Source organism: Numida meleagris, chromosome 1, assembly GCF_002078875.1.
Source record: "Numida meleagris isolate 19003 breed g44 Domestic line chromosome 1, NumMel1.0, whole genome shotgun sequence".
NCBI classification, from domain to species: Eukaryota; Metazoa; Chordata; class Aves; order Galliformes; family Numididae; genus Numida; species Numida meleagris.
Window position 1 is genome coordinate 161,737,308 of NC_034409.1, and position 25,687 is coordinate 161,762,994.

Below are 25,687 nucleotides of genomic sequence, written 5' to 3' on the forward strand. Positions count from 1 at the left end.
GTATACACAGTTAAACACTGAACATATTGAAGCAAAGGGATGCACTGAAGCACATCTTCAGTAATTTTGTACTCAATCCCTCCTAATATTTGCAGCCACTATGCCTGCTAAATAGATCTTTTGTTGAATACATCAGAACACCTGCAGGTCTTTGATAAAAAAAGTTAATGGAATTCAGAAAAAAATGTTAGCTTTATGAAGAACTTACAAGTATAAGGAAGGAAGTGACCTTTTAGACCTTCACTTAACAGAGGCTGAAGTAATGTGTTCTCTACCACACAGGAACAAAAAAAATCTGTAAGTTATTCTTTATATATATATATATATGTACTTTGCTATAATTCCACAACAAGACTTTTTGGTCTAAATATAAAAGATAAGTACTTTTTTCTGTACTAAAACAGAATAATAAATATTTCTTTAGACTGTTTGACTCTCGATACCACAAATGGAATAAAAAAATTCAAAAACAGATTTACAGCATAAGGCTAAATTGTTGTAGTGTCTGAAAACAGGTAAAGCGGGTAAATAAATATATATTATTTTGTTTTAGTCAAACACTGAATTGGTCAATAACTACACGCTTAGCAAAATCCTATTACTATGTGAGTATCATTTCACTATGGAAATGCTTGTGTGCATCACTGAAACAAAAAGATGAGATTTTTATATATTAGAAATCATGACAAAATTTATTTCTGGCTTGAGTGGAGAAAAGTGTATCTGCTCTACAACTGGAATTGTGAGATGCAGAAGCCCTTATATAAGTGTCAGTTAAACCTCCTTATGGTCAAAAATAAACAGTGAAGTAGGTGACACTACGACATGATTTGTCTGCCTTGCTTTAACCAACTACTTTTGAGTGAGATCAACTGCACCATAGAAGTTCCTGCTCCTCTTCCTTACCTGCAAGAGGGGGCTACATATGAAGATCACACAGCCTCCATACAATGGGCATTCAAAGTTAATTGAGATGAATCCTACTTTCAGGTATAATGGAAGTAATAACTTTGGGAGTATTCTTCTAAATATAAAAGATGCTTAGCTTGTCTCAGTCTTCACTTTAGATATGTGGAAGAATGAATTTCATTATCCTACCCTCTTAACTCTCATTTCAGCTTTAGTTCAGCTTTAGCCCTTTGTTAGGATGAAGAGAAAACCACGATACTGCTTGACTTTATTGCATGCCCAGAAATGCACTGGGAAAAGGGAAAGTCCTAAACTTCAGTAATCAGAGTATAATGTAGCTGTTTCAAATGATCTGTGAAAGCATTTGCTGATTTGCCTCTCTGAAACAAAGGATACTTATATAGGAGTTGTGCCTGCAAAGCTGCCACTGTATTACTGAAGTTATAGCCATATTAAGGTCATCTCAAACTGAAGAAGGAAGTCAAAACCTGATATCTATTAAGTTACAAAAGTGCACTGCTGACTCACACATTCTAAATATCAGAAACACCAGGATGAAACAGTGTTAAAATGAAGTATTTTCTCAATGGCTTTTTTGAACCACTAGGAATGAATAATTTCTGTGCAAACATTGGTTATCCTGAGCAGTGTAACGCAGTCACATGACAGAGTGATTTGGAATCAAACAAATCTAAAACAAGCAAATAACACAAAGTGAGAAAAAGAAAAAGAAAAAAACAAAACAAAACCAAGCAAACAAAAATAACAAAACTGTAAGGTCACAAAACCTTTACATCACCTGATTAATTTGTCTTTTCATAAGTGATCTAGCTTCTCTCTACAGTGAAGCATCTTCTATTTGTGAACCACAAATTAATAGTATGCATGAAAAATAGAAGTATTTTGTCATCTTTAACTCAGATGTAGATTTGTGTAAATATCAGGATCCAAATCGAAGTCAAATCAAATATCTGCCTTCTGACATGATCAAGAGACTAATTGCAATTGATACAAAAGCTTGTCTAAGAATACACATACCTACTCTACTGTGGAATAAATAGCTGATTTTAATCCAATGTTGAGTTCCCAGGCTTGTTGAAATTCAGTAGCTTAAAATTGATACACACTGTACTCTAAATTAAATTGAAAAGGAACCTTCTATTCCTCCCTCACTTAGCTCTGCTTCCCTCTCAGAAATGTGTAATAGTCAGGAAAGTGATATGCCTTTTGCCTTGGGCATTATAACCCATTGCTTTATTTAGAACAGGTCTACACACTACTACTTTTACTAAATAAATGCTGAATTTAAAGGTAAACATAGTGGAATCTAAGTATTTTTTTCTTTTGTATTTTTTCTCAGAGACTCTCTCCTTGCTTCTTCTTCATCACCAAAACTTTAATTGATGCATGTCAGAATATGCAACATTATAAAATTAGAACTCAACTTGAGCTTTTGCAAATATTGTTTGACATAAAAAAAATGAAATCCAATCAAAGATAAAAATAAATGTTGGATTTCAGGCACTGGACTGGATGCATCTAGTTGCATTAGTGAGGTGACACTTAAGGTCCCAGCAGGAACATGCTCAGTGAACAACAATAAAGCAGCCTCTGTCAGTTAATTCCCAGAAGACCAGTAGCCTGACAATGTCCAACACCAAAGGCAAAGAACTGGATAAAAATGTGCAGAGCAGACTCGGTATATTATTACTGTAGAAAATTAGGGTCATTTTAATAGGAATTATAAGTTATAATGATAACATTTTTTCTTCTCCTATTTTATACCTGTTTTAAGGTAAACACTAATAGAAGCCACACCTCATGCAAGTAAATACTGAAATTATAGGGGCATCGTCATTTTGCTGTGTCATTCCCAGTAATATTTGCTGTCATATGTTTGAAGACAGAAAACAGAGTAGTGGTAACTTATTCTGTATGGGTGTCTGCCTCTTAAGTACTAGATTTTTCTTTTTTGGGCCATCTTAGTTGCACATGCCAAATATTTTGATCTATTTGCTCTCAAGGAAGCAGCTTTTCAGTCAATTACAATTAAATGTTTCTCACTAGATTTATTTTTCAACAAGATTTAATCATTTTCAAGGAAGATTTAATTATCCATCTTCTTTCCCAGAGAATAAATCTATTGTCTAGAAGTTTAGCTAAATTAAGGCACTGTGATTTAAAGAAGAAAAAAAAAAAGTGTAATACAGCTTGCATACTGATCTGAGATAGAATGGATAGCAACTTTTTCTGATAATGTAATAATCTGCTTTAAAAATGCATTAAGGACAGACTGTGAACCCTTTCTCTTGGGAATCGTGTTTACTAGACTGCCAGTGTACCTGAAAAACTACAGATTTTCAGAAAAAATTTATAAACTGAACAGGAATTGAAAAGAAAGGGACATTGACTCTATGTTTTTCTGTCTTTCTCAGATATCACAGAATCCAGAATGCTTATGGTTGGAAGAGATCTGAGGAAATCATCTGATTGAACCCCCTGTTCAATTGGAGACATCTACATCTGCTCACTGAGCACCACGTCCAGGTGGTTTTTGAATATCTCCCAGGAGGGAAACGCCACCAACACTCTTGTCAGCCTGTTCCGATGCTCAGTCACCCTCACAGGAAAGAAGTGTTTTCTGATGTTTAGACATGTTTAGATGTGTTGCATTCTGTGCCCAACTGCTTCTGTTTCTGGCACTGAACATCACTGAAACAAGCCTGGCTCCGTCCTTTTTGCACCCTCCCTTTATGTATTTACGGGTATTGATAACTTGTCTTCTTTCATATATATATTTCATACATATATTTTTACAAACCAGACATATATAATTCTTATTTGTATTTATTTAGTTATTTACTTATTTATTTATGGTGGAAAGCTGCTCCAGAACCTCACTGTTGTGATGGTTAGAGCTACTCTTATGATAAAATCACTGAATCACAGAATGACTTGGGTTGGAAGGAACCTCAAAGATCATCTAGTTTCAACTCCCTTCCACAGGCAGGAGTGCCAACCACTAGATTAAGCCCAGGGCCTCATCCAGCCTGGCCTTTAATACCTCCAGAGATGGGACATGAACAAACTCTCTGGGCAGCCTTTTCAAGCAACTCACCACCCTTTCTGTGAAAACCTTCCCCAACATCTAAGCTGAATCTCCCCTCCTTTAGTTTAAAACCATTTTTCCTTGTCCTATCACTATCTACCTATGAAGAAAAGTTGATTTCCCTCCTATTAGTAATCTCCATCTAAATTTTGGAAGGTCGAAATGAGGTCTCCTCGCAGCCTTCTCCTCTCCAGACTGAACAATACATGCTCCCTCAGCCTGTCTTCATGGGATGGGTGCTCCAGCCCTTTGATCATCCCTCTGTCCCTGCTCTGGTCTCTCTCCAGCAGTTCCACATCGTTCCTGACTGGGGGTCCCAGACCTGGATGCATTATTCTATATGGGGCCTCACAAGGGCAGAGAAGAGAGGTACAGTCACCTCCCTCACCCTGCTGGCCACCTCACTTTTGATTCACCCCAGGATACTGTTGGCCTTCTGGGCTGCAAGTGCACACTGCTGGATCATGTTAAGTTTTTCATCTACCAGGACCTCTGAGTCCTTTTCAGCAGAGCTACTCTCAAGTTCTTCTCCTAGTCTGTACACATATATGTAATGCTTCCCTTTTTCCAGTCACCAGGGATTCTTCCTGACAGGCTTGAATTTACAAATATGGAGAGTGGCTTGACAACCACATCAGCCAGTTCCCTCAGGGCCCTGGGATGTGTGTCATCCAGTCCCATAGACATTTGATCATACAAGGCGGCCCCAGACTTGCTCTGCTTTTACAGCGGAGGGGATTTTTCTCCCTCCCTTCCCATTTCGAGGTTCAGGGATGTGAGGTTCAGGAATGTGAGAGACATGAGAATCCAGGCTCCCAGTGCAGACTAAGCAAAGAACTCACCAGGTACCTCAGCCTTCTCCGTATCTGTTGTAGCCAGTTCTCCAATTTCTGGATTCTTGAAATCAGCTTGATCTTATGGTGACTCTATTAATATGAAAAAATATAAATAAAAAAGATTTCCTGTGGGCTCTTTTTTCTTCCTCTGTTTAGACAGAAGTCTTCTTGAAGGGGATGTTCATATTAGCTCTCAGTCAATGTGTTCAAGATCCTTTTCCCTGATCTTGTATCTCTTCTTTATATTTCTTACAGTAACAACTGATTAGGAAATGGACTTTTCTTTTTTACAATTTGTTAAGTGCATCTTTGTATTTTCCTCTGATTTTGCACTAGGAATTAGATGCAATACATATCCTTAAGAGTACTATAATGTTACAAGGGTGCTTTGAGGGCACCATTGTCCAATAAAATAGAAATTATACTCTTGTTTGTACACAAAGGATATAGCTTTCAGCTCGGCATGTTTTGTGCAATTATTACTACCTTAAAGGCAATAAAATAGTTTTAGTCTGTTAAGTTCATATTAATATATCCTTGTATAGTGTTGTACAGAAAGGAGCTTGGAAATGGGTTTTGATTTAGAATTTGCATAGTGTTGTCAGTCCGCCTTTAAATATAAGGGACATTGGAGTTTTAAAACTGTTGAAATGTTTCCAATTTACATTTATGTAACTCTGTAAGGATTTTTAAGTACATATATTTTAGAGTTAAGCTTCCAGAAGGATAACTTGAAAATGAACATTAGCAACACAAAATGAAATACCTGAATATTTTTACATGAATTAAAACAACAGAAAATGTAAAAGAAAAGTAAGGGCAGACAAATACTCCTTTTATAAATCACTGTGTAAAAATACAAGTATAAGGAATTATTGTGGGTTAGTTTTTGTCAGTAGCTAAACTACCATCCAGCTGCTCACTCACTTCCGCTTGCTAGCAGGAGAGGGGGAGAAAATGTGATGAGAAAGTTCACGATAGAGACAGGGAGACTGCTTAATAATTACTGTTGTGGGCAAAACAGATTCAAACTGGGAAAATTTAACCTATTACCAATTAAAGTAAGGAAACAAAAAGACAGGCATTAAAACAGCACCTCCCCTCTCTCCTTTTCTGTTTTCAGTTCTTTCCTGTTCTCACCTTTGCTACCCCTGAGTGGTGCAGGGAGAATGACCTCGGGGAATTAAGTCAGTACACAGTGGTTCCTCCATGCCACTCCTTCCTTCTCACACTTTGCCTCTACTCTAGTGTGAGTCTTTCCATGCAGGAACCTTCAGATATATCCATCCTCTTTGGTATGGAGCTGCAGTGGAATATCAGCTCTGGCACAGCAGAGCACCTCCTTCTCTAGCTTCAATGTGTCCTCTGTTGTTTCTTATTCTTTTTATGCCGTTCCTCACTTGTGTCTATATGGTGCTTTCTGCCCTTTCTGAAACATGCTTTTCTTGAGGACCAGCCATGCCTCAACATTTTGAAGTTCCATTGTAAACTTCCCTTAAAACTGCCACCTACTTAAACAATGAATGTTAATTATAGATTGAAGTGGGCAGTACACAGCCAGCAATAGGTTTACTTGAGTCTTCCTACAGGAAAATCGAAAGAAGAAGCCCAGAGAATAGAAAAAGAAACTTTATGAGAATACTTGAAAAAGAGTTCGCAGTTTTAGACCATAAACCTCTGTCTCTTTGTGTTTTCTGGATCTTTTCCCAACATACAGACATCTATTTACAGGAAAAAAAGCATGCAGTTACATGAGGAAGGAAAAGCTATTTCTTGGACTGAAAACATAATATTAAAGTCACAAATTTGACAGAAATTCAGAGTATATTATGGACTCATCCATTAGGATACAACTGCACTGAAATTTGACTCTCACTAAAAATTTTAGTGCCTGGTCACCAAAGGAGTGAACCAAATAAGGCTAATGTTTCTAAGAATAGTACACTCTATTTAATTTAGGATATAGTTTAAGAAATTATAAAGCTATATGCTATATATTATGATATATATATATTATTTATATAATATATGCAACATATATATAACAGTGTCTCAGTGCTGGCTTAAGTCTTCCTTCTTCCAGCATTGCTCCTTCAGCCATGGAGACAGCTTCATTACTTCTTATGTGATTCACTTCCCCATCCTGTTTGATCTGTGATTCTCCCCTGACAGTTTCACTAGCGCAGCAGATCAAGTGGTGCTTCTCTGGAAATAAGTTATGAGTAATAGTAGGAAAAGGTTGCTTTAGGGTTTTTAATTTGCCACAGACAAAAAGACTTGTCTTTACTCATCTGTGGAATGTCATAACCATCATGCCCAGTAGTCTTTTATTACAGAATCACCATTTATTTACTTTTAATAAAGTAAACTAGTAAGAAATGTGTGATGCTTTACTATTTGAACTCCAGTAGTCCAGTCTGGGAACATACCAATTAGTTTTTTGTGTAAATGACTTCTGAGTTCTGGGAATTAGAAGATAGATTTCTAGATTCCTGTCAGCATAGAGGAGGTTAAGCCCACTGTTTCAGGGTACATTTGGATCTGAGAGACAGGACGTCTCAGAGGCAGAGGCAAGCAAACCATGCACTCAGAGCAGCACAGAGGATTATGGGTTTTATTCAACATACACACACCCATATGCACACAGGCATCCATTTCAGATAATCCCCACATTTGAGAAGAACATTTTAATGACTAAATAAATACATACCTTCGACAAAACTAATGCCAAATTTCTTCTTGAGGTTATAATAACCGCATGTGTAAGAGTTAAAAAAAAAAAAATAGGAGCTAGTGAGAAGAAATCTGACTGAGAAGCAAAAAGAGCAGATCTCATGTTTTGGATATTGTTCTATGACTCTATCTGCATTTTATGTTAGGATATGTCTATATTTAAAACAGCAGGAAGAGGCAAAGGGGAAGAACATCACCACTCCACTGTCTGGTAAAGCCTAGTCTTTAGAGGACTAGCTTCTTGCTATTTTATAGTTCAGCTCAAGCTGAAAGTCAGATTCTTTCCTTTAAGATATCAAATGATGACATAGGCAACAATCCTTTAGAGGAAGTGATTTCAAGCTCACCTTGAGTTGGTATAGCTCATATACAGACAGCCAAGAGTTCAAATAGTAAGGCAAATACTCTAGAAATTATGTAATTTATTGGACGCAACTCCTCTATCCTCGCCCTGCTTCTATTAGATGTTTGTCTTTAGACAGCAGTTGAACACATTACTTGGTCGTGCAAGGAATCTGAACCTATTAGTTAGTACTTGTGTCAGTTCTAGACAAATTGTATGTCATTATTCATTTTTACATACATTTAGTTCTTTGCATCTTAAGGAAGATGTCCTAACATCTCTTTGAAAATATGCGTCAGAAATTGCTTAGGAGCTTTGTCTACACGTTTTTTAGTAAATGTAATTCTAAAATTGTTCTAACATTGAAATTTGAGATCATATTTTCAGGAATAAGTGCCTTCAATTAATATACTAAATTTGCCTTTAATAATGTGAAGAGTTAGCCTCAATTCCAAAAACTGCTAAGCAATGAATTAATTGTAAGCTTCTATTAGCTGAAAATCGTGGTTTATTTCAAACATAAACAGAGAAGCTCACATCTACTTTTGTAAATCCCTCTAGTCCACATTTTAGAGAGATGGGGTTACAAATCCTCCTTTGGGGAAGGTGGGGAGAAAAAATAAAAATTTTTTGATAGCAAACTTCATTTACTCAAAATATAATTTTGTTTCTCTATTGTTCTCTGTACTGTATTCTGTTACAGTACTGATAATTCATATTTTACATTTGCTATTTGAATAATTCCAGTGCATTAATATAAGATTTAGTTAAAATATTACAATAATTATATACTAAATTGTTAAGCAAGGCAGTGAGGTGAAGAATGTTGCCGCCTCTTCCAGCCCCTGATGCAGAACCACTCTGGCAAAGGTGCTGAGGCCCAGCCCAGTGCCTGGGGTCCTGGGGTCTCTGCCCAGGCTGGGGAATGCAGCTGCTCCTTTCTCCATTTGCTGGTTCAACCAGTAACAAACTGGGAACATGTTCCAGAGACACACAGTCAGAGACAGGACATTGATACAACTGGCCCAAAAGGCTGCCCTGGTCAAAAGCTGCCTTCAACTGCACTTACACACAGGACTCAGTTAGAACACAAACAACCAAGTTCACAAGCACACATACATTCACAGATCCCTCTAGTACTGTCACAGCTTCCTCACCTGCCCAGCACCACTGCCCAGGTCCTTGAAGTACTGGCATAGCCCCTCTGCCTGTCCAGTAACCCCCAGCTGGATCCTGGTCCCCTAAGCTGCTTCACAGGCCACCTGCTTGCCAGCTGGTCCAGTTTGAAGTTCACTGCGAACACTGAGCACTCACATACTGGTCGCTTATGCACACCACATTTGCAAGTCCTTGCTAGGCATGCCAAAATGGTCCCAGCTCCCTCCTAATACACTGTCCTGGTCCCAGAGCCCCTCTGCTGAACAGGTAGTCTACCTTAAAGTTTGCAAAGGAAAGCACATGCACAGACAGCTCACATCAGATTTGGAGAAGACACTGCCCCCAGCACCTGGCACCAGGCACATGCTCTGTAAACTGTGGTCTTGCTCCCGCTGCTGTCTGCGACCACTGCACTCACCTCACTACCAGTCCCTCAGTAGCTGGCAGTCCAGGCTCAAAGTATCGGGAGCCCACCCTACGTCCAGAGACAGACCTACTGACACTAGGACTCTCATTTGCTCCAGTAGCTGGCACTACAGGCGAGAGGTGTCAACCCCCTCAGCCCGACTGGTAGCTAGCACCAACCTTCACTAACACAGGTCTTGCCCGTAGCAGCTGACATGTAGTTCTCACAGCACACATACACACAGAAGAGAGAGCTAATAAATGATTTCATGAGACTATATGAGATGATAGGAAAGACTGGTGATCAGGTGGATCGTGGCCAGCCAAGCTTACTGATCGGCCTCAATTTTGTATGTGACTGGCTCTTTTATACTCTTTTCTACCTAAACTCTCTCTTTGTTCCTCCTGCTCCCTTTTTCCCCTCACTTTGTCCTCACAAGTTTGCTGACCTCTGCAATTTCTGCACCAGGCCATGTGCCTTCTCGTTCACAATCTTATCAGCTGGAAAGTCCAGGCTGATGTTCCTGCAAGTGGCATCTGTAATTTGATAGCCTACCAGCTAGTATGGCTGGCAGATTAGTTTCTTGTCACTGTCTCCCAACTTAAAAGTCTTCAGACAGGTAACCTGCCTGGAATAAACATTCTGACATTCTCATACGCTCTTATAAATTATTGTGACTGACCAGACCTGCTTTCCATCACTGTCTCCCTTTCTTGCTACCCCTTGTTGCCTTGGACAAGTTCCTCGATCAGGTATCTGTAACGCAGAAGACATTCCTTCTACATACCTTTACATAAATAATGAAGAAAATGAGTCACTGTTTTCTGGAAAATGTTAGGAAGAAAACTTTAAAAAGGTAGATAAAAAAAGATGTTTCAAATCAGTGACCTTACATTAAGAAAAAAGTTTCTTTCTTGGGGTCTTTCCTAACCTTAAATTTGCTATCTGTTGAGTCTACATCTTTTGTAGACCTAAGTCACTCAACTAAAGATTAGATTCAATGGAGAGATAGTAAAGGACTTATCAACTAGGTGAATTATTTGTGAATGACTGTGTAATAAATTTGACAATAATTATAATTATTTTAATAAGAACACTGAGAACATTTTATCTGCATATGATTTTTTTTCCAGTTTCTCTTTTCAGGGGTGCAAACAAAGTATGTCAAAGTAAAATGATTCTGATATTTTGATTTTAGTCTCCTAAAACACACACCAAACTACATTTTATACAGAATATCAGATACTGGAGCTATTTGCATTAAAAGAAATTTCCTTATTTCCATATTTTTTTCTGGTCTTTACCTTTTCCTTTGATACATCACTTAAGTATTACATGGATGATATGAAAACTAGTATTCTTCATGTTTAGTGGTTTATATATTTATGTGGGACTTCAAAAGCACCAGGTTGTTTTATATGTCAGTGATTTCAATTGCCTTTGATATTTTTTTAACTACGTTTGAACCACCCTGAACAATGAATGCATATCCAGCACAATAACCAGAATCCATACACTATTCAAATGATACTTACTTCTTCTTATACTCACTTACAGTAATGATTTTTACTAAGAACCCTACTGAGTATACTTGTTGATATTACCTCAAGCACCTAAAGTGGTTTTCATTCTCATATTTTAGTATATGTTTTCCCAAATTTGGTATTTTCAGGTATACATCAAGGTAAAAGTCAATAGGAATCTATACATATACTCATGATTGCAAGCATCCTGATTACTGAAGAGAAATCATTATTCTGAAGTTTTATTATTTGAAAAAGTAAGTACTATTCTCTTTCAAAAGAAATTTCTTAAGGAGTTGGCCATTATCTACCATGAAAGATAGGAATCTTCTTTTTGAGCTTGTTTTCTTTGGGTTGCCTCTGAGTACAGATTCGGTGTTATGCTTTGCAAACAAGTTTGCGTGTTCACTGATTTCTACCAAATATATGAGCCATCAGGAGAAAGTACAATCTTAGGATGATTGAAAAAATCATTGAGAAAGATTATGGATCTGCTGCTTTCACAGAACCAGTCTTTTGGGGTTAGGATGCACTTTGTCATACAAGCTTCAAACTTACATACGTGTGAGAGCTTTACACTACCTCAATTTTTCATTCTTTGATAAAAGTTAATATAATTCTATTCTAACATTTTTGTAATTCTCATATTGATCAATGTGTATCCAGAGTCTGATTTAAACTATATGTATGCTAAATTTCACTTAATCCAGCAAAGCACTTAATGGAACTGTTTAGCAATATGGAAAAACATATGAAATATGGTCAGGTCTCTTTCATTAACATACTCGTTGAGAGAAAAACACATAGACACACCTGCAAATCTTGCTATTCAACTCTGTGTGAGAGAGAGAGAGGAAGAAAGAAGGATCTTGGAAAAATTACCTGCAATTTCAACTACTGAAATTGAGTTTTTGAAAATGTAGTACTTTTTTTTGTGGAATGAAATTATGGCATACTGATTTATTTATTTTTTCTAACCACACCAGCAAGTATTTATTTCATATTCTAGAATATGTTGTTTTCCATTTGAAATCAATTTATTCTGGAATGCCCCAGGCATAAAAGCAACTATTGTTGCTCTTATTATCCATAAGAATGACAATAGAACATCAGTTTAAGAGCCTTCAAATTTCATTGGCATACTTTCCTTGTGTGCTTTTTGATGTTATACTAGACATTCTAAATTATATTTCAGCTCTTTGAAAAATTATTTATGGATTTCTCAGCTAATAGACACTTCTAAATTTCATGTATGTGGTGTAAATATTTACCTGATATTAAGTAGTTTTATAGACCTATTAGAAATACATGTACACATCTATGTATGTTCAACAATAGCAATCAGACTGCAAAGCACTTATACCCTTACTGATTCAAATTGACCACAAATAATGCACATAAATTCATCCTTAACATAAAACTCAAGATTTGCATACAGCTCCAGGAGCACTGAGGCAGGTCTACATAGATTCCAGCTGCACTGAGTAGTGTTTGTACATGGAAACTGAAGTTATTAATAAATTAATATTCATAGAAACATTGAAAGGTAAATGAAAAGAAGACATAAAACTAAGCAAATACCAACACATCCTTAAAGGTCTGTTTAATATACCTCACTTTATTGGACTTTTCTGAGGTAGAAGAGGTGAAAGATAGAAATATATATGAGTAGAGACATACTTATTAAAAAGTTCTAATAGGAAAAAGGGTAAAACTTCTGCTTTAAGAGGCAGAAGGTACTTTAGTTATTACACACCACCTGAGAACTGGAAACTTAGATGAGAAACTGGAGCCTTGGATGATATTAACATACAGTAAGATTTACAAATGGTAGTTGGGAGAATTTGTATACAAGTGACAGAATCTATAGGTTTTCAGTGTTGCATTACAACAGAGAGATTGAGCAGTCCCCAAAAGATCCATTTTAAATTATGCTACATCAAATTTGAAGACAGATGCAGTTAACTGTCATGGTTTTATGATTTTTGGTAATCGATAATCCACATCAGAACATCATGTAGTGCACTGGGAGTTAAAGAGTTAATGCTCCAGTTCCGTGGATCGTGGATAGTTCCGGGTACCTGGTTCTCAGAAGAGAAGAAGTACATCTCCCAGAGGAATGCTTGCTGTTCTGTTACCATTTTCCGTTCAGAGGGAAAGATAAAAACTCTTAACATATCATGAGACGCACTCTCTCGCTCCCCTCCCGCTTGTCCTGTCAGTGTCTCTCTCCCTAGCCTTCTCACCACCAGTATTAAAGTAAGGCCTTTTGGTTTTTGGACACTCTCATTTTATTTATTAGCTTCAATTTTAATTATATTGTATTATATTGTGTTATTTTGCATTCCGATATCTTATTTAGTAAATTAGTTTGTTTCTCCTCAGATTGTTGCTGCTGTTTTGTTTTAGGCCTATCTCCCTACCCTTCTCCCCTTTTCCCCTTCCCGGGGTATGGGTCCGTGGGTCCTGCCACCCCATTCATCATGGAACTAGGCTAAACCTGTCTGTAAACAGATATTCATTTTGCCTACAGTCACATGAATATCAGCATTAAAATGTGTGATGTTGTCTTTGAGAACATCAAATAAGGTTCAGAATGAGTCATACTGGAATACATACATTAAGTCATGACATACAGGGAGTAGCTTTATAACCTGAAGCTAACTGGTCAGTCAAGTGAGGAAATGCCATCTCTTCTAAGAAGGAGACATCCACCTTTCTAAGAGATCAAGGAAGTGAACTAGTGGCTATTTTAATTGAGAATGAGTAGACTGTCTCTCTGAAAACTAAGAAATAAACTTGTTTGGGCGAAAAAAGTTAAATGCGTGCAGACATCTGGAGAGGCATTAAAAAAGAAAGAGTCTCTCTCTGGGGAACGTTTCTAAGAAAGACATTTCTGAAAGTTTTGTCTCAAGAAAGGCTTCTATCAACCAAATGGATAAGGAATTTCCTGTTAAACATTACTCTAGTAGCTTGATTTTTTCTCTTATTCTTCTATTTTGCTACTGTGATGTGTAGCAAAGCATCATAGAGCTTTTTTTTTTACAAATAGATTTTTTATGCTATTTACTTACTTCAGCCTGGTCTGGGTTAAGAGTTGCTAGGTTCTTTATAAAATGTACAACTGAAGTATAAAATTCACTGTCACAAGACGTTAATAGCTTTCATGTATTTCAAGAGAGATTGAACAAGTTCATGGAGGAAAAATCCCCTGAGAATTACTGAAGACATGAAAACTGCTTTGTGGGTTAAGGAATTCCTGTGTTGCAAACAGTGAAGGCTAGGAAAATGTATGGTGGAAATATTATAGGTGGGTGTCTGATTCCTTGCACTCATATCTACTCACCTACATTTTGTTACTGTTAGAGCCAAGATAGACCATATTCCTTAGTGTTTATATTCCCAATTCAGCAATTATTTTGGTATATTTATTTGCAGAGGGGTAACCCGTAACAGCAAAGCTATCCTCCTGGCGCATTTGACAAATAAGCAGAGAGGGCAGTGGAAGCCCTTACAGCTGTCTAGCTCCTTAAGATAGGTCTCAGGTATTCAAAGAGTAACAGCATGTGCACCCACTGAAACTGCACATTCCAAGAGAAAAGTTGATAGACAAGAGGTCAAATAAGTGTTTTCTGCTAATAAGTATAATTTAGAAGTTGTTTGTTTTTTTTTATTATTTTGTGAAAAAGTATTTGGGAGTGCTTCTGAGCCCCAAGTGAAGCTTCACAACTAGAAGATATTCTTTACTTCCAAAGAACGTGGTTATATTTGTAGAAAAAGTTTGTTGTTGAAAAAAAGTTTGAAAGCTTCAGTCATACACAGGCCTTATTTCACATAAAAACATAACAGAACAAACTTGATATCTCTGATAGCTAACCCTGACAGGCCGGAGTGCCTGACAGAAAGTTCTCATAAACAAATTCTTTTGTGTGAACAATTCAATTTCCAATTCCTAGCTCCAGGGCAATTTTCTTAACCAGGATTTGATCAGACCTTTGGCTTTATGATGGCACAGACGCCCAACTAAGTGGAGTTTTTTGCAGACTAGAGGCACGAAACTTCGTCTATCTCAGCATAGTGGCATTTATAGAAGAATAAAGTGTGCTGCACTCATGTATCAGGTTTGACTCAAAAACTAACAGCTGTATGACTCTCAGAAGTATGTATTTTTAAAAAACTTGTTCAATTGGCATACTTAAGAAAAACTCCTGTAGTTCTATGTTCAAATAGTTCAGATAGCAAGAACAAAGTATCATAGAAAATAATATTCAAGTGATAATTTGCAGTATCGTACATATCCTCAAACCCTAAAACTCAGAGTTGAGAACATAATTCAAATTTTAATTCTCTTGTAATAGTTAATGTCCTCTACTAGTCTAAGGGATAGTCTTCAGGTTTCTGAGTGTGGTGGACACATAGCTCTGAAGAGCACCAGTGAAGCCACTGTAAGTTCTCACAGTCCATAGAGATCATGTAAGACTAGATTTTTAATCATCATGTCTCATTAATGGAGTAAAATGCCAAATTAAATAAAAAGTAGTAGTTGCCAACTCTTATTATTTCAACAGTGAGAAGGGAGTCTTATTTTTGCTACCTGGGAAAATGGAGTTGAATCACATACAAATGTAACCTACACAGGTACTTGAAAAGTAATGCTTCCTATTTATTTCCATGGAAACCACGACAGATACAAAGAGCGCAATAACACTATTAGATACTGCAAATTCTCAGCTACAAAACACTATTTTTCAGGATAGTAACCACCATTAGCTATGAATTTTCAGCAGGGATGAACAGGAGCCTGTATGCTGCACTTGTGAAAATCTGCACCAGCAGAATGTTGTATTAGGCATGTAACGGGGCACTCGGGCTGTAACGCGGAAGGCCCTTCCCCATTTTGCTCTCTATTGGTTGACCTACTTTACTTGAACCCGTGTCGTAAGACGGGGAGGCTGTCCTTCTTTGTTTTCGTAACAAGGTGTATAACTAACCCGTATATGGCCTTTCGGAAGTGAGTGGTCAGAAGCGGGAGATTCAGTATGATTGGCCAGAAGCCCATGTGAGCTTCTGGAACATTCCAGTAAAAGATAAGAAATACTATATAGTTCTGTAGCTTTTACCAATAAACGCCATTTTGCTGTTCATCATATTGATGTGCTTTGTGCACCAGCTGGTCAGGACCGGGTTTTGGTTCTCTACGTGCAAGGGTAATACGAAAAGGATCTCCGGAGTTCGGTAACAGCGGAAGTGACCCGCTGTCTCTGTCGCCACTGCCGAAATGCACTACACATCTCTCATTGTGATCACGTCCACTGTTTGATCTTCATAAATGTTCAACAAGTGAGAATGAATGCCAGTGGGTGTAATTTTTTGTGCATAGAGGAATTCAATTCCATACCTTTGTTTCATATGCACTTCTACATCATATGTATTTTGTCAGACTGCTCCTCTGCTGCCATCTATTACACATCAATAACATTTAATAGAATATTGATGGGAAAGTTCATCCTCTACTCCCATACCAACAACATCTATCTCTAGTATTGTGGGCCAGCATAATAAAATAGGAGGCATTACTTTCAGAGCAGTCATTGTATATGCTGTAGTGACAACTGTCTAATTAGGTCATGGATAAATGCTAAAGTGAACTCTCCTAGTAGGGAAAAAATTAAGGACAATATTTGTTACAATATTATTTTTCTAGGTCTTACTGTATACTACTTTGTGGATTCTCAAGTGGAGCTTCACTGAAGTTGTGAAAGAGTAGGAAAAAAGAGCAGACAAAACTGGAGTTATCTCACAGTCATGGACATGAAAAATTTCTCACAGTGTTTCAAACTCACCTCCTATTTACTCTCTTTTCCACTCAAAATAATTAAATTGCTTTTATTCTTGATGAATAAATCTATATAAAAAGAGCTCAGAACAAATTCCATCGCTGTTTCCTTTGTTTCTGCTCTCATCTTTTTCCTTTTTTTCTCTCTTGTATCACAGAATCACAGACTGTCAGGGATTGGAAGGGACCTCAAAAGATCATTTAGTCCAATCCCTCTGCAGGAGCAGGAACACCTACATTAGGTCACACAGGAACATGTCCAGGCAGGTTTTGAATGTCTCCAGAGAAGGAGACCCCACAACCTCCCTGGGCAGCTTGTTCCAGTGTTCTATTACCCTTACTGTGAAGTTTTTTTCTCATATCTATGTGGAACCTCCTATGTTCCAGCTTGTACCTGTTGTCCCTTGTGCTATCATTGGACGTCACTGGGAAGAGCCTGGCTCCATCCTCCTAACATAACACAGTCTCTCAAGCAGTTCCCTGTTCTTCTTGAATTGAGGGGGCCAGGACTGGACATAGTTTTCCAGATGCGGTCTCACCAGGGCAGAGTAGAGGGGGAGGAGAACCTCTCTGGACTTGCTAACCACACCCCTTCTAATACACTCCAGGATGCCATTGGCCTTCTTGGCCACAAGGGCACAGTGCTGGATCATGGTCATCCTGCTGTCCACCAAGACCCCCAGTATGATTTTGCTACTGTTCCTGTCTACATAACAACCATTTATTTCTTTATTCCCATGTCCAGTAACGATTTACACCTCAATTTCTGCTCTTTCTGAAGCTACCTCCTGATGCATAACTGCACAATTTTGTTAGCAGTAAGGGACAGCAATGCTTGTAATTTACTTTCTTCACCATATACACAAAGTAACTCTTCTTATATATCCTATGACTGTCCCACTGCTCTTTAAAATAATACTCTTTAAAATACCAACGCACTTCTTTCCTGCAAAAAAAAGATTTACATATTAATTATAACTTGTCTAGTAAAAATGAAACAGACACCTGTAATTGATGTGGTCTACCCAGATTTCAGTAAAGCCTTTGACACTGTCTCCCACAGTATTCTCCTGGAGAAACTGGCACTCCGTGGCTTGGACAGGTACACTCTTTGCTGCGTAAGGAGCTGGCTGGAGGGCCGGGCCCAGAAAGTGGTGGTGAATGGAGTTAAATCCAGCTGGCAACTGGTCACGAGTGGTGTTCCCCAGGGGTCGATACGAGGGCCTGTCCTCTTCAATATCTTTATTGATGACCTGGATGAGGGCATTGAGAGCACCCTCAGTAAGTTTGCAGATGACACCAAGCTGGCAGGAAGTGTCGATCTGCCTGGGGTAGAGAGGCCCTACAGAGAGATCTGGACAGGCTGGATCTCTGGGCTGAAGCCAGTGGGATGAGGTTCAACAAGACCAAGTGCCGGGTCCTGCACTTTGGCTGCAACAACCCCAGGCAATGCTACAGGCTTGGGGCAGAGTGGCTGGATGGTTGTGTGGAGGAAGCGGACCTGGGGGTACTGGTCAATACTCGGCTGAGCATGAGCCAACAGTGTGCCCAGGTGGCCAAGAAGGCCAATGGCATCCTGGCTTGTATCAGAAATAGTGTTGCCAGTAGGAGTAGGGAAGTCATTGTCCCTCTGTACTCAGCCCTGGTGAGGCCCCACCGAGAGTATTGTGCCCAGTTTTGGGCCCCTCACTGCAGAAAAGACATTGAGGCCCTGGAATGAGTTCAGAGGAGGACAACAAAGCTGGTGAGGGGTCTGGAGCACAGGCCTTATGAGGAGCGGCTGAGGGAGCTGGGATTGTTCAGTCTGGAGAAGAGGAGGCTCAGGGGAGACCTTATCACTCTCTATAACTAGCTGAAGGGAGGTTGTAGTGAGCTGGAGCTCAGCCTGTTCTCTCTTGTAACTAGTGACAGGACGAGGGGAATGGCCTCAAGTTGCACCAGGGGAGATTTAGGCTGGACATTAGGAAACACTACTTTTCTGAAAGAGTGGTCAGGCGCTGGAATGGGCTGCCCAGGGAGGTGGTTGAGTCACTGTCCCTGGAGGTGTTCAAGAAACATTTAGATATAGCGTTAAGAGACATGGTTTAGTGGGGTTATTGGTGGTAGGTGGATGGTTGGACTGGATTTGGACTTGTAGGTCTTTTCCAACCTAGCTAATTCTATGATTCTATGATTCTATGAATTATGAAGAGGCATCACACACTCGCACTTAGCTAAATCAATGATGAATGGAAAAGAAAGTTCATGAAAATGAATGTGGAGTATGTATTTACTCAGTGAAGCTGAAACATATGATATTTCTTAGTATGTATGAAGAAACCTTTGTGAATGACTGTTAGTTATATTATTGTTGAGGTCCTTTAACTACACCTTCTGCATAATTAGTTTCTTAGAATTATAATTTAAGTGGATTGGGTATTTGAACAATGAGACAAACTTTCAATATCTGTCCGTTGATTTCACTACACTAAACTCAAGGTCTCCACAAAATTTGAGTGCTTTAGAATGAGACATAAAAAATACAATATAAAGAAGCACATGTCACCTAATATAAGAAATGTGAATTGCTGATAAAAATACAGTTAAGCCTCAGACTCTCTATATTTATTAGGGGTTCTACTGCATTCATAACCTTGACTATTATCCTTGGATTAGGCACTTATCACAGTTTATTTTCTAGACTATGACAGGAAGAGGATATAGTATCTTCCCCTGTACTCATAGCCTAGCAGATAGAGCAGATTCAGGAATGATACTGGTAATTCATATTGCGGTTCTTCCTTTGTTTAGATAAACCATATCTCCAAAAGAAAATCCTTAAAAGTTACAGAGAAATGTAAACTTATTCTTTCTCTAGTTAAAATTGTTCTACTTTGAGCAAACTAATTCAAGAGAGGGGAAAAAAAAAACTGTTTTACAGCCCAATATTAAGAACATTTTCTTTGTAGACATAGAAAATACATTTTAAAAAGCACACAGAAAGGAAGACTTCTACCTTGTCTTTCTTGACCTAAAAGAGTGTTCTGACCTCTTCAAGAAGAAAGCAATGCTATCTATTCTAATTGCATTTTACATAAACTCAAATCTGAAAATTTCTGCCTGGATCAGTTAAAAGGTAACTACTAAAACTAATTTGTACATCTCTGTGAAATGAACATGAGATGAACTGAATTGACGATTGAAGAACATAATCTTGGTAAACTGAGACATAGGCTGTTACTTGTGGAAAACTGGGCTCTGCTGAGCAGCCCGTTCATGTCACAGGTAGAATCATAGAACTGTTTCAGCTTGAAGGGACCTTTAAAGGTTATCTAGACCAACTTCCTTGCAACAAACAGGGACATTTACAGGTAGATCAGGTTGCTCAAAGCCCCATCCAGCCTGACCTGGAATGCCTTCAGGGACAGGGCATCTGCCACCTCTCTGGGCAACCTGTTCCAGTGCTTCACTACCCTTGTTTAAAAAAAAATAAATAAATCTTTACATCCAGTCTAAATCTCCCCTCTTTTAGTTTGAAATGATTTCCCCTTGTCCTATCATAACAGACCCTGACCCCCTAGTCTGCCTCCTTCTTTCTTATAGTCCCCCTTAAGATACTGAAAGCTACTATCTGGTCACCTTAGAGCCTTCTCTTCTCCAGTCTGAACAGCCTCAGATTTCTCACCCTGTCCAGGTAGGAGAGGCGCTCCATCCCTTGTATCATTTTTGTGGCCCTCCTCTGGACATATTCCGAAAGATCCATGTCTCTTCTCCATATGTGGAGAATATCTATGCTCCATATATGGACTTATGTATTACAGACTCCGCATCTGGACACAAAAGATAAAATAGCATAGAGGCTGTCTGTACACCAGGAGGATTTTAATTCAGAAATGAGAAAGACGTGCAACACCTGGTGTGGTAATTCTCCTCCCCAGTCCTTTGTCTAGAAAAACGTATATTTCTAACAAAATATTTTTTTCAGGAAGTTCACTCTCTGTTGGGAAACTAGAAGCCAAAATGTTGTTTTCCTTCCTCTCCTGCTACCTTGTTATTTTGGTTTTATTAGTACGTACAGAATTATCAAGAGACCCTGGAGATATTCAGCTGCAAATAATCTACAGGTGGGACCTTGGTGTATTAGGAGCTGCTTTGAATGCTTTGACAGTGCCTCCTAAATATGTCTACTACCTGGTCAGTGGGATCCTAGGGTACCAGGAGCCAAAGGGCACTCCCAATAATCATTTCACATTTCCTACTTCCATTATAACCTCTCACTTTTCTTTTGAACTTTATTTGTGGCCAGATTTCCAGAAGTTTCTGCTCATGCAGATTTTTATGAGTGCAGTACACAGGCTCCCATCTTGCTGGTGAAAATGCGTAGGAAATAGTGGTGAACATGTTGAAAAACCGTGTTTAAAGTGTTTTGTAGCTGAGAGTTTGCTGTATCAAATTGTGTTGTTGTGCTCTTTGTATCTGTTGTAGTTTTCATGAAAATAAATAGGAAGCATTATTTTTGGAGATATATAGAGATGATGCCTCTTATAGTTGTATTAATAAATTAAATATTTTTTCAGAAGATGGTGGTGGACAGTTTCCATGAGGTGTTTGATTTGGAGAGTGTAGATCACAAATACTAACGTGACTTCAGAATCAGAAAATGAAAGATAATCAGAATGAGATTTTGTTTAAACTAAAGAAGTGACCTAGAACTGTCATAGCAAAATTGCTACTTAAAAACTCACAATGATGAGAAAACAACTTTGAAATACATCCACAGAATTAGGATGCATGTATTGAATATAAAACCCTAAACCAATATGAAAATAATTATTTTTTTCTTTTAATTTATTTTCAATTTATATGTTATTCCATCTTTTTGATATCCCTCACAAATAAGCTGGTGAAATTTGCTGAGAAAAAATCCCCAGAAGCTAGCAATGTTATCCAGTAAAGTCAGCAGTGAAAGAGAATGAAGAATTAGAATCTCATGTTTTGTGCTATTATATGAATATTTTGTAAGTATAACCTTCTGTAACTGTTAAAAAATTGTAAGATTATTTTCAGTCTTTTTCCCTGGAGACATTTAGTTCATAAAGATTGGTAGAAGCCACTGTTATACTAATGTCCTAGCCTATATTAAAAAGCGATGGATTAAAGTCACAAATGGCTCTTTGCCTACGCTGCTTAATAAAGGAGTCAAAGACCAACATCTCTCCTTGAAGCCAAGTAGTTATCAACTAGTTTATATCCACACTTGTCTAGCTAATGTCTAGACCTTCAGGGAGAGACAAAGAGAATGCTGCAGGAATCCACAACTGTTCCATGAAATTAGATTAAAAAATAGTGTATATTTTGAGGTACCAAGGGCTTGCATTTACTCCATAGCTTTCCCTTGTCAGTTCCAAATAAGCCTGTCCCTAAGCAATGTGACATCTTGAGTCACTTTGTGATACCTTGCATGAGGCAGTGGGCACAAACTGAAACACCGGAGGTGCTATTTAAATGTTGGGAAACATTTGTTTATTGTGTGGGTGATGGAGTGAGAGAATAGGTTGCCCAGAGAAGCTGTGGAGTCTCCCTGTTTGCAAGGGAACTGCTTGGACATGGGCCTAGGTAACCTGCTATAGATGTCTCTTTTTGAGCAGGTGGTAGGACTAAATGACCTCCAGAGGTCCCTTCCAACTGCAACCATTTTGTGATTTTGCATAGTTACCAGCAACTTCTGACTCGGGCTCTAATTCCTTTTAACATCCATTATTTTATTTATCTGAACATTGAAAGCCACAGTTGACTTAGGCACCCACATTTTGAACATAAAATGATTAGGATAGGGACACATACAAGTCACTGAAGAGTACCAAATTCCTTTATATAGGATCCACCAGACATCCCTTAGATGTCTACAGATGAGTTGGGCACCTTACATAAAGTTCCGTGAAGTAAAGACAACTACTCTAAGGTACAGTTCATTTCTGTCTAGTGCAGACCATGCTGTTCATAAGATGAGTTGTATTTTTCAAGTACTTGTTGCCATTATTGTGATTAGCTCACATCAGACGCCTATAATTTTATGATCTAAAACACGGCAATGAATCCCAGCACACTTGTGAACTATTCCGAGGTAAGTATTTATTAATATGGTATTAGCTTTTAGCAAAACTGACATCAATGATAGAGATCAATACAATTTCTTTCAGAAACCTATAAATGCAGTGAATTCCATGAATCTGTACAGGGTGATATTCTGTCCCAGACTGTAGATACCCTAAGTTTGGTATCAAAATCTAATTTCTATGTGTTACTGAGCTATTCATGTATATCATTGAGGGTGGCAGACGAGATTTATATACTTCATGGCATTTCAAACAACATTAGACATTTTCAGGTAGTAACTAATTCAAGCCTCATTTATGAGGTATCTATTGATTATTATGCATCTCAAACACCTAACTGCATGTAGGTATTTAAATGTGCCTATGGCCTTTAACTGAATCCCACACAAGGCATTTGACCTTGAGAGAAGAGTTGATGTCTAAATAATTTTGAAGATCCTGCTGCTAAATAACATTAAGAATGTATTTTAATAATAATGTCATATTCTCAGAAGTTCTTCTCCAATGAAGAATTTAAATAATTAGCTAGTTCTTCAGAAAAAAAAAATAACTTGTTTAAAATAGTGAGTGCACTTGCAGAAGTGCTAAACTGAAAACATCTCATTGAAGAACAATGGTTACTGAGCGTTTTGTAATATTTGACTTAAAATAATGAGAATTTAATAGCGTTGTTAAATAGACATTCGGTTACTTTCTTGACAAATTATTTTAAATTTGTGTTTATGTCTCTATACATACATATATGTCCCTGTATCTATTTATTTGAAGATTTAATGTCTTGGAAATTCTCCTGTATTTTCCTTTTACTGGAGAAAAGGAAATTTGGTTGCTTTCCCTCTCACAATCTAAAATGAAATTTCTACTACTTCAGTTAAAATATCCAGAATGCTTCCAGGGTTGAAAAAGAATCAGATTATGTTCCCTTGAGACACCATACTCTTTATTATTGTTGCTATCCCCTCCTGCAGCTGTCCATCCTCCCGACCTGAGGCTGTCCGTGCTCGCTCAGACGGAGTCTCTCAGTCACCAATGCGGTGGAAGCAGATCTCGTTTATTCCCCGGGACGCTCCCGGTATTATACCCGTACACCCAACCGCATCCGCGACACGTGCTGGTTTCGTAACTTCTGTCCAATCACAGCCTCAATCACGTGCTGTGCATGAGGCTCTGTGTCATGGGCTGCCCGCCCTCCTTCTGGTCGGTTCTTCTGCCTTCTAAATCCTTCTTTGACTTTCCCAGCTTTCAGAGTTTCCGGGTTCATTCGGTCACATGCGCAGGCGCAGTAGCTATTCTTGCGTAGCGGTATTGAGTACTAATGAGCGGCTACTGCTTAATGAGCAGCCGTTGAGACCCACATATTATACTGAACTGTACTTCAAGGTTAAGTAAAAATTCTATTGAAATATTTATAAATGGTTAATTCGTTTAATTGAATTTTTTTTTTTTTGTTCATCTTACATATGACCAGCATGCCTTGGCAATTCTGGTAGTTTCACATTTAGTTTTTGTGCACAAAGGACAAAAGGAATGAACATAAGGCAATTAGATCACTACCATGTAATAACAGTAATTTAAAAAGAAAAGTAAAAAGGAAAGGGGAAGAGGAAGAGAAAGAAGAAGGGAAAGGAGGAGGAAAGGAGAGGAGAAAGAAGAGTGAAAGTAATCAAATCAATATGTACAGAATTTACTTTTTCTTTCTTTTCCCCAGGAATAATTAATTTCCATGAGTGTCAATATAGCAGAAATGAAAATCATAGAATGGTGAGAGTTACTCACATGTTGAATTAGACTAAAATACAAATGTTGAAAGCCAAATTGAAAACCAAGAATGCACGGTCTCCAAGCTTTATTCTTTTTCCTCTTATTTTATTATCTTCGACATGTACACACATAAAACTGTATGCCTATATAAATTATTTTCTAATATTCACCCATTTTCTTCAACTTTTTTTTTTTTTTTTTTTTTTGGTGGAATACTAAGTCCAAGGCATTTAAGTGACTGTAAACACAAATCAGTGTTCCTCACAGAACAGTGATAAAAGATATGTGTTCTGCAAGTATAGAACTAATGAGGTCCATATTATTTTTTAGATTTGCATTCTGCAGTTGAATATAAGAATTCACTGATGTTTTTTTTTTTTTCCTGTGATTGAGGCATATATCAGATTAGTTCAGTGTTTATTAAGCTGAAGAACTAACTCAATGAATTTCTTTTCTTTACCCCACTACCTGTTTTCAGAAGACTACATGGAACTTAAATATCTTTATGCCATTTTGTTCTTATTCATATCTGGCAGTATGTTCAAAAATATTTTTATTATAGATGACATAAAAACATGCAAACCTATGAACACATGTATGCATTCAAAGACAAATTCTTAAATCTTTTATTAGAAAATGAGGGTAAAAGTATTCATCAGATATATACTGCTATATACAGTATCTTTCTTGATAAACTATGAACATATGTCATTCCAAATGCCTTCATATACTGAAATTGGAAGGTGACATTAAACTGACACTGAATGCTTTAAAATTATTTTTCATGTTTATTCTTTCTACACTCACTTGATGGACAGCACTGTATTAAATAGTTTCTCAAAACAAAATTAGACTAAAATATAGCAGTTTTCTGTCAATATGTACTTCTGGAAATGACAACTGTAATCTTTCAGTGCCTGCAGATAATGAATGTTCAACAATTCTTTCATCAGAAGTGACCTAGGCTGTGTAAGGATG